The sequence below is a fragment of the Lepus europaeus genome, chromosome 21, assembly GCF_033115175.1.
Source record: "Lepus europaeus isolate LE1 chromosome 21, mLepTim1.pri, whole genome shotgun sequence".
Classification (NCBI taxonomy): domain Eukaryota; kingdom Metazoa; phylum Chordata; class Mammalia; order Lagomorpha; family Leporidae; genus Lepus; species Lepus europaeus.
In genome coordinates, this window is record NC_084847.1 from 13,363,488 (window position 1) to 13,372,579 (window position 9,092).

Genomic DNA, 9,092 nt, shown 5'->3' on the forward strand with positions numbered 1-9,092 from the left:
CTGGTTTGGGTCAGATGCCCAACCCTGATTCAATCTTGGCACTTGCTCAGAGGCTAGGCCCAGTGTAGACATCGCAGGGATAGAAAGGGGTGGGAGTCAATACCCCGGGGAAGATGTTGGCCAAAGGGTGAAAACTTTCTGGAATCAGATAATCTAGAGTTGTAATGCACAGCAGTGATCATAGTTCAGGGTGATATGTAGTAGACTTGAAATTTGCCCAGAGTGGATCTTCAGTACCCTCACCAGGATCAGAGGTAAATATGTAGTTCGTTAATGAACTTGATGGTGGCCATCACTTCACAGTGTATACCAGGCTCTACATCCTCCGTGGATGCTGTATTAGTCCCTCTTACCTTAATAAAATATGTTAATCAATAAATAAAGTTACTCTGCGTGTGTGTGTGTGTGTGTGTTCTGAACCACTCAGCCCCACAGAGGACATTGGTTTTCCAAAGGGAAATGAAAATATCGCTGTGTTAGCCTTTCATTACCACAGCAAAATGCTCAAGGAAACTAACTATAAAAAGAAAAGATTGATTTACCTCACTGTGTGGAGGTTCAAGTCCAAGTTCAGACAGTCCCATTGGTGTGGCCTCTGTGAGGGCGGTGGATGGAAGTGGAGGAGTGTATGGGAGGGAGGATCACGTGGTGAGCCAGGACACAGAGAGGGAGCTGGGCCATTAGTTGGGCTTTCATAACAACCCTCTCCTGAGAATTAGCTTCTGAGGACCCGCCCCCCAGGACTTAAGGACCTCCCACCAGGCCCCACCTCTGAGCTTTCATTGGATCAAGATCCCACACTGTTAGCACCGTTACCCTATGACTGAGCTTGAAAGTCCTCATGAGCTTGGGAAGCAAGACCAGAGCAATCACCCAAACTCGGTTCTTACTGATGGAGGCTGAAATAGTGATGTCACTGTGAAAAACCATCGGGCACTCCCTCAAAAAGCTAAGCAGAGTTACCATAGGACACAGCCATTCCACGCCTAGATATACACCCCAGAGAACTGAGAGCAGGTGCCCAACTATGAATGGTAACAGAAGCCTTGTTCAAAATAGCAAAAAAGTGGGAACTACTCAAATGCCCACCAACAAGTGGATGGATCCACACAACGAGGTGTATCCGTACAATGGATGGTTACTCAGGCATAGTAACACGTCACTAGCAACATAGTAACATAACAACAAGGAGTGAAGTACTGATACCTACTACAGTCTGAATGGACACACGATGCTGCCAGTCATACAGACCACACATGATAGGATGCCACGCATGTTCAGAAAAGGCCACTCTATGGGGAGAGAGCGTGGACAGGGGATGGGTGGAGGGGGAGGAGGGGAGCACTAACAGCCATGGAGCTCCTTTCTGTGTGGTGAAAAATGTTCTGCAGCAGCCAGTGTGGTGGCACAGCAGGTGACCTGGCATCTCGTATCAGAGGGCTGGTTCCAGTCCCGGCTGCTCTGCTTCTCATCCATCTCCCTGCTAATGTGCCTGGGAAGGCAGAAGAGGATGGCTCAAGTACTGGGACCCTGCCACCCACATGGGAGACCAGGATGGAGTTCCAGGCTCTTGCTTTGGCCTGGCCCAGTCCCAGCTGTTCTGGCCATCTGGGAAACGAGCCAGTGGCTGCCCTCCCTCCTTCCTCCCTCTCTCCCTCCCTCCCTCTCTCTCTCTCTCCCTCCCTCCCAAAAATAAATAAATAATTTTTAATGTTCTGCAGCTAGTGACCACGGCTGCACAACATTATGAATGTAATAGAAGTCACTGCATTTTACATTTTTAAGGATTAAAATGGTGAATTTTATATTATATGAATTTTATTTCAATTTTTAAGAATGATACCAGGAGGAAGTGTTATAGGCCCCTGGTCACTGCACAGCCACAGTCTTTAGAGAACAGAAGGTGGTATTATTATTATTATTATTCACAAATAGGGAAGCAGGAAAACATCTCCAATTTGCTTTCCTGATTGTGGAGCAGGTGAAAGTGTTTATAGCTCATGAAGGAGATAGCTGGCGAGCGGAAATAACCTACAAGGCAAATTTGATGGGCGGACCCTGCTCTGCATGTGCCCAGGACCAACACCAGGTGGCGCCCTACGCTGGGTTCTTTCCTAGCATGCATTTAAAAAAAAAAAAAAAAAAAAGCAGAAACCTGAAAAATAGGATCTGATCCACTGTTAAAGCGTAAAATGGGGACATTTTCAGGGAAAGAATGGGGACTCTTAAGACGTTTTTATGTATGGAGCATCCATGAGGAGCCCAGCAAAAGGACACCCACTGTCAAAAGTACACGTGCCAGGCCTGAAAACCGATGGTTATTTATCAATAGGGCATTGGACAGTGAGGCAGGCAGCTGAGTTCTATGTATGATTCTCTGGACCCATTTGTGCCCTTGGGCACCAGTGAGAAGGCAGAGGGAGAATAAAAACAGTAACTGACGTTTGCCACGTTGTGTTGCTTCTCAGATTTTGCAAGAATACCCTTCTGTGAAGGCTGCTAACATGGGGCTTACCTACTGCTTCAGAACTGAGCCTGGGGCCTGTGGTTGAAAACAACAGGTACTAATCATGCCTCATTTGAAGGAGGGCGGAGCCCGTCACCGGCCCTCGGAGCTTGTGTAACAGTTCGCAAGATGGGCCTCACGGGTGGGAGCAGTGAAAACCTGGGGCCCTAGGTCTCAAGGGGGACAGGGCCCAGAGAGAGATGCTTCCTGTCCACGTCCTGTGTGAGACGGGACAGACACAGGATCCGCTAAGCCAAGCCGCTCCATCTCCAGGTCCAAAACCGATCAGGAGCAAGGAGTGTCCAGACCTAACACACACACACACACACACACAAACCCTAATGTCCTGCTAGGGCCTTCCCCAACCTGCACCCATGCCCAGGAGGACTGACAGATGATCTCCCTAAGGGAGGTCGTTGTGAGTATCACAGCCATTATGTCATGTGCAGAAACAAGCAACCATGACGGTACACAGCACCAAGCCAGGTGCAAACCAGTTTGCCATGTGGCAAGGGCAGGGGGATGAGCCACTAAGAGGGTACCCCATGCCACCCCTGCCCGATGAAAACCTCTGTTCCCGTGTCCGACTCCTGTCGTGAGCCAGTTGTTGGGAACCCTGCTGTGCTCCCAGTACACCTTGTCTGGTTGCACATGGACATCTTGTCAATTTCTATTGCAAGGGAGTCAAATAACTTGGGCTAGTATTACAATTATTTGTAGAGATTGAAGATACTTCCAGCTGGCGCTGCGGCTCAGTAGGTTAATCCTCCGCCTGCGGCGCCAGCACCCCAGGTTCTAGTCCCGGTTGGGGCACCGGTTCTGTCCCAGTTGCTCCTCTTCCAGTCCAGCTCTCTGCTGTGCCCCGGGAGGGCAGTGGAGGATGGCCCAAGTCCTCGGGCCCCTGCACCCGTGTGAGAGACCTAGAAGAAGCTCCTGGCTCCTGGCTTCGGATCTGCTTGGCTCCAGCCATTGCAGCTATTTGGTGAGTGAACCAGTGGATGAAAGACCTCTCTCTCTGTCTCTCCCTCTGTCTGTCTGTAACGCTACCTCTCAAACAAATAAATAAAATCTTTTAAAAAATAAAATAAAAAAGCGCAGAGGTCCGAGTAGCTGATCTGTGCCTCAGTTTCCCCATCTACACAATGAAGACAGTAATAGTACGTGTCTCATAGAGGCCAGGATTTGCTACAAGAAGTGGCTTTGGGCAGTGCCTGCAGACGGTGCTGTGTCAGTTACACACCATTATTATTGTGTTGGTTGGCTAGTTTCACAAACACGCTGAGGAACCAGCCACCCCTGAACTCAGTGACTTAAAATAACCATCATTTATCGTACCTCATGCCTCTGCAGCTCAGCTGGGGCTGGGCTGATCTAGGCTTAGCTCCACAGGGCAACGCTTCTCTCTGCAGATGCTGGGGACAGCGCGAGCGACTGCTTCGTGTTTCTTAAATGCATGCATTAGCTGGCCTTGTGCTTCTTTTCTTCTTTAAAGATGTTTTTATTTATTTGGAAGGCTGAATTAGAGAGAGATAGAGGGAGAGACAGAGACAGGTCATCTATCCGCTGGTTCACTCCCCAAATAACCACAACAAATAGGGCTGGGCCAGGCCAAAACCAAAAGCCAGGAGCTTCTTCCAGGTCTCCCGCATGGGTGCAGGAGCCCAAGGACTTGGGCCATCCTCCGATGCTTTCCCAGGCACATCAGCGGGGAGCTGGATCGAAAGTGGAGCAGCCAGGACTCGAACCAGTGCCTGTATGGGATGCCGGTGCTGCAGGTGGCAGCTTAACCAGCTATGTGACATTGTCCAGCTCCACTTGTGCTTCAGAAAGGCAAGCAGAAACAGCAAGGCTTCTCATGGCCTGAGCTTAGAACTGGCACAGGGTCAGCTCTGCCTCATTAGCCCAAACTAGCCATGTGACCAAGCCCGAAGTCATCTCTCTGAGGCCAGAGCAGGGGTACAGGTGCAGGCAGGGGTGAAGGATCAAGGCCAGTGTAACACGAGTATGGTCAGAGAAAGTCAGGAGCTATGGGGCTGTGCAGAAGGCGTCGTGAGATCAAGGCCAGAGCAGGGTTGGAGGCATCAACGCCCTCAGAGCCCCAGGAACACCACTTACCCCTCTCTAAGGAGGGGGTCTTTATCTGGGGAGGAGGCGTCTAGGTAAAACATGGCCTGAGAGAAGCACCTCCGCCATCTACTGGGAAACTGACCCTCATCAGAGGTCACACTGGCTACAGACGCGGCTGAAGGGCCACTGGGACGTTCCGTACCACCCACAGGGGACACGCTCTGTGCGAAGTTGGCTGTCTTCTCTCTGTCCTTCCCAGCTCGCAGCCAGAGGAGCCAGACCTTGATAAGGGGCTGGGGGACCTGTGTTCCAGAACCAGACCACATCCTCGGTCCCACTCCACTTAAAGGGGCTGGAGAAGAAGAGAGGAGGAAGAGGGAATGGTGGCCCCCATCCACCCTGAGTACCTAGGGCTGTAGCCTGGCCTCCACTGATGATGGAAGATGAAATACATAACTCAGGCCGGCGCCGTAGCTTAACAGGCTAATCCTTCGCCTTGCGGCGCCGGCACACCAGGTTCTAGTCCCGGTTGGGGTGCCGGATTCTATCCTGGTTGCCCCTCTTCCAGGCCAGCTCTCTGCTATGGCCCGGGAAGGCAGTGGAGGATGGCCCAAGTCCTTGGGCCCTGCACCTGCATAGGAGACCAGGAGAAGCACCTGGCTCCTGGCTTCGGATCAGCGAGATGCGCCGGCCGCAGCGGCCATTGGAGGGTGAACCAATGGCAAAGGAAGACCTTTCTCTCTGTCTCTCTCACTATCCACTCTGCCTGTCAAAAAAAAAAAAAAAGAAAGAAATACATAACTCAGCTCAGCCTGGAGACTTAGGCCTGCTCTGCCCTCTTAATAGCCGGACGCTGCAGAATGCCCCCAAGGTGACACTGCAGGACAGCAAGATGGGATGGACGTGGCTGAAGGCAGTAGTTCTTCAAGGAGCCCTGTTTGTAAGTCCCTGGGGTGAGACAGCTCAACGTAGAATGCTTGGGAAGGTGGTGAGCTGTTCTGCGCAGGGCGGGGAAGGTTTAATTAAAACCCAGAGTCCACAGAGTCTCAAAGACTGAATTCAACCCTAAACTCTACCCACCCTGATTATGTGACCCCAAGAAAAGCACCTCTGAGAACCTTGTTCTTTTTCTCTGTGCAGTGGGTAGAAGCAATCGTATTGTAAAGAGTAAACACCAGGGGCTGACGCTGGGGCGCAGAGGGTAAAGCTGCCGCCTGCAGTGCCGGCATCCCATATGGGTGCCGGTTCGAGTCCCGGCTGCTCCACTTCTGATCCAGCTCTCTGCTGTGGCCTGGGAAAGCAGTGGAAGATGGCCCAAGTCCTTGGGCCCCTGCACCCGCGTGGAGAGTGAACCAGTGGAAAGAAGATTCGCTCTCTCTCTCTCTCTCTCTCTGTCTCTCCTCTCTGTGAGTAACTCTGACTTTCAAATAAATACATAAATCTTTTTTAAAAAGAGAGAGTCAACGACGCAGCTCAGTGTGCAGGAGCTGTTACTATTATTGACAGAGCAGTAGTATTTTACTCCCTGGGTTTCCTCTCCAAAAGTTGCACTTGGGAAAAGGAAGAGGTTTCGGAGAAGCGACATCTAACCCCACAGACAGCAAGCTTTCTCTGTAAAAGCACAGATAAAAGTCGGTCATGTTTTGGACTTCCTGCATCCATCTGTTTCAACTGCTCAACTCTGCAGTGGATAGGGGAAAGCAACCACAGCCAATACGGATGTAGTCTTTTGTCCCATAAAACTCTGTTTATGGAGGCCAGTGCTGTGGTGTAGTAGGTTAAGCCTCCGCCTGCAGTGCCGGCATCCCATATGGGCACCAGTTCAAGTCCCGGCAGCTCCACTTCTGAACAGGCTCTCTGCTGTGGCCTGGGAAAGCAGTAGAAGATGGCCCAAGTGCCCCTGCACCCACATGGGAGACCCGGTAGAAGCTCCTGGCTCCTGGCTTCAGATCAGCCCAGCTCTGACCATTGAGGCCAATTGGTGAGTGAACCAGTTGGTGGAAGACCTCTCTCTCTCTCTCTCTCTCTCTGTGTGTGTGCCTCTCCTTTCTCTGTGTAACTCTTTCAAATTAAAAAGAAAAAAACTATAGAAACCAAAATCTAAATTTTGCAGAATTACCATGTATCACAAGATATTCTTCTTTTGGCTTCTTTTCCAACTGTGTAAAATGTATTCCTCTTTTAAATTATTTATTTGACAGGTAAAGTTATAGACAGTGAGAGAGAGAAATAGAGAAAAAAAACTTCCTTCCGTTGGTTCACTCCTCAAATGGCTGCTATGGCCGGCGCTGCACCAGTCCAAAGCCAGGAGCCAGGTGCTTCCTCCTGGTCTCCCATGGGGTGCAGGGCCCAAGCACTTGGGCCATCCTCCACTGCCTTCCCGGCCACAGCAGAGAGCTGGACTGGAAGAGAAGCAACCGGGACTAGAACCCGGCACCCAAATGGGATGCTGGTGCCACAGGTGGAGGACTAACCAAGTGAGCCACAGCTGGCACCGGCCCTAAAATGTATTCTTAATCTCAAGTCGTACAGTAATGGGTGGTGGTCCAACCATGGCCCATGGCCGTGGTTTGCTGACCTCTGACCTGTGTGGCTGACACTGAGCGGACAGAGAAGGCAGGAGGGAAGAATCCCCTGGGAATAATTTTTAGGGTGTGGTTCTGCACCTAAGTCACAGTGGCGCATTACATACCTCTAAACCCCTCTGAAGCTCAGTTTACCCATCTGGCAAGTGGGTCTAGCAACCATGCCGTTCTCTCTCAGGATCGTTGCAGGAGTCAGATGGAATCATGGCTGTGACTTTGGGCAGTGTAGGTACAGTTTGAAAAGTGACCGGGACGGGCACGTGGCCTGGAAGTGAAGGCACCAGTTAAGACCCCTGACTCCAGCCTCCTGCCTCTGTAGCCTCTGGGAAGCAGCGATTTCCCACTAGTTTTTTTACGGTCTTCATAGCTGTGGCCAAAATGCTTCCAAGAAACTAAAGTCAACTTTCATCCTGATCTAGGCAGACAATAGCCCTCATCGCTGGTCCTGTTTTTAATTACTATTTCTCTGATTGCCCCTGAGGATGCAAACCTGGTCATCTTCTTGAACTGGCGGGCAGGGGCGGAGGGAGGGGGCCAAGTTTTCCACTCACTCTGAGGTGGGGCGATGCCAACCTCCCACAGCCTCGGGACCGTTTAATTAGCACCTGTCCCCCTCAACCAGGCAGCCAGTGAGCTCCCCGCCACAGGAGCCTACACTTTGCTCCACGCCCACTGGAGTCATTGCCTTTTGCTTTACAATGAAAAGAATCCCCCGATCACACTTACTGTCAAACCTCAGGCTTCTGGGGAGCATCCATCTGCAATAATGATACCACAGGTCTCCCCCTCCCCCGGGGCTGAGTCCCCAGCTGTGCTATGAGCGTGGGCACCAGGAAGAGATGGGGGAGGCCCTGCGGGAGCCCTCACAGACTCCACTGCTCTCCCCTCTTCCACGTGGGCCTGGGCAGCTCCATGTCTGCTGATACCTCCTTGGTAAACCCTGCTGTGCGAATAGCCAGCTCTATGAACCTGTCACCCGTGCTGACCTCCCACAGCCAGCCCATATCATGGCCTGCACCCTCTCCCCTGCTGGCTGGCTCGCTCATGGGAGGGATGGCAGAAAGAGCTTCACAGGGATAGTTGAAGGGATATTCTAGGCATTAGAATTTGTCTAAGCAAAGCACCTGTTCAGGGAGGGGAGCCTCGCTCATATGCACAACTCTGCAATTCTTGCCTCTTTGTGATTGGCTCATGGACAGACACCTTGCTCTCTTCTGGTTACTATTTGCACAGAATATCTTTCTCCATTCTTTTACCTTCAACCTATTTGTGTCTCTAGATCTAACCGAAGTGTCTTGTAAATAGCACGCAGTTCTATCATGGGGTTTTTAAAAATTCATTCTGTCCATCTGCCTTTTGAATAGAGAGCTTAATTTGCTTGTAGGATGGATTATATTTAAAGTAATGACCGAGGAGTGGGCATTGTGGGCGGCGGGTGAAGCCACTGCCTGGGAAGCCTGCACCCTGTATCAGAGTGCCTGGTTCGAGGGCCGGCTACTCCAATCCTGCGATCCAGCTTCCTGCTACTAGTGTGCCTGGGAGGGAGCAAGCGATGGTCCAAGCACCTGGGTTTCTGCAGCCCACCTGGGAGGTCCGGGTTGAGTTGCAGGCTCCCGGCTTCAGCCTGATCCAGCCTTGGTTGTTGGGGGGGTTTTAGGAAGTGAACCAGCAGAAGAAAGTTAGCTCTCTGTCTCTCCTTCTCCATCACTCTGCTTTTGAAATAAATCTTTACCATAATTACTGCCAAAGGAGGACTTGTTTTGTTGTTTTTCTGTTGGAGTTGTGTGTGCCTTATAGTTTTTTGTCCCTGATTCCTGCATTACTGTATTCTTTAGTGTGTAACTGATTATTTTTGCAGTGAAATGTTTTAATTCCTTTTCACTTCTTTCTGTGTATGGATGTATATTCTGCAGCTATTTTCTTTGTGGTTACCA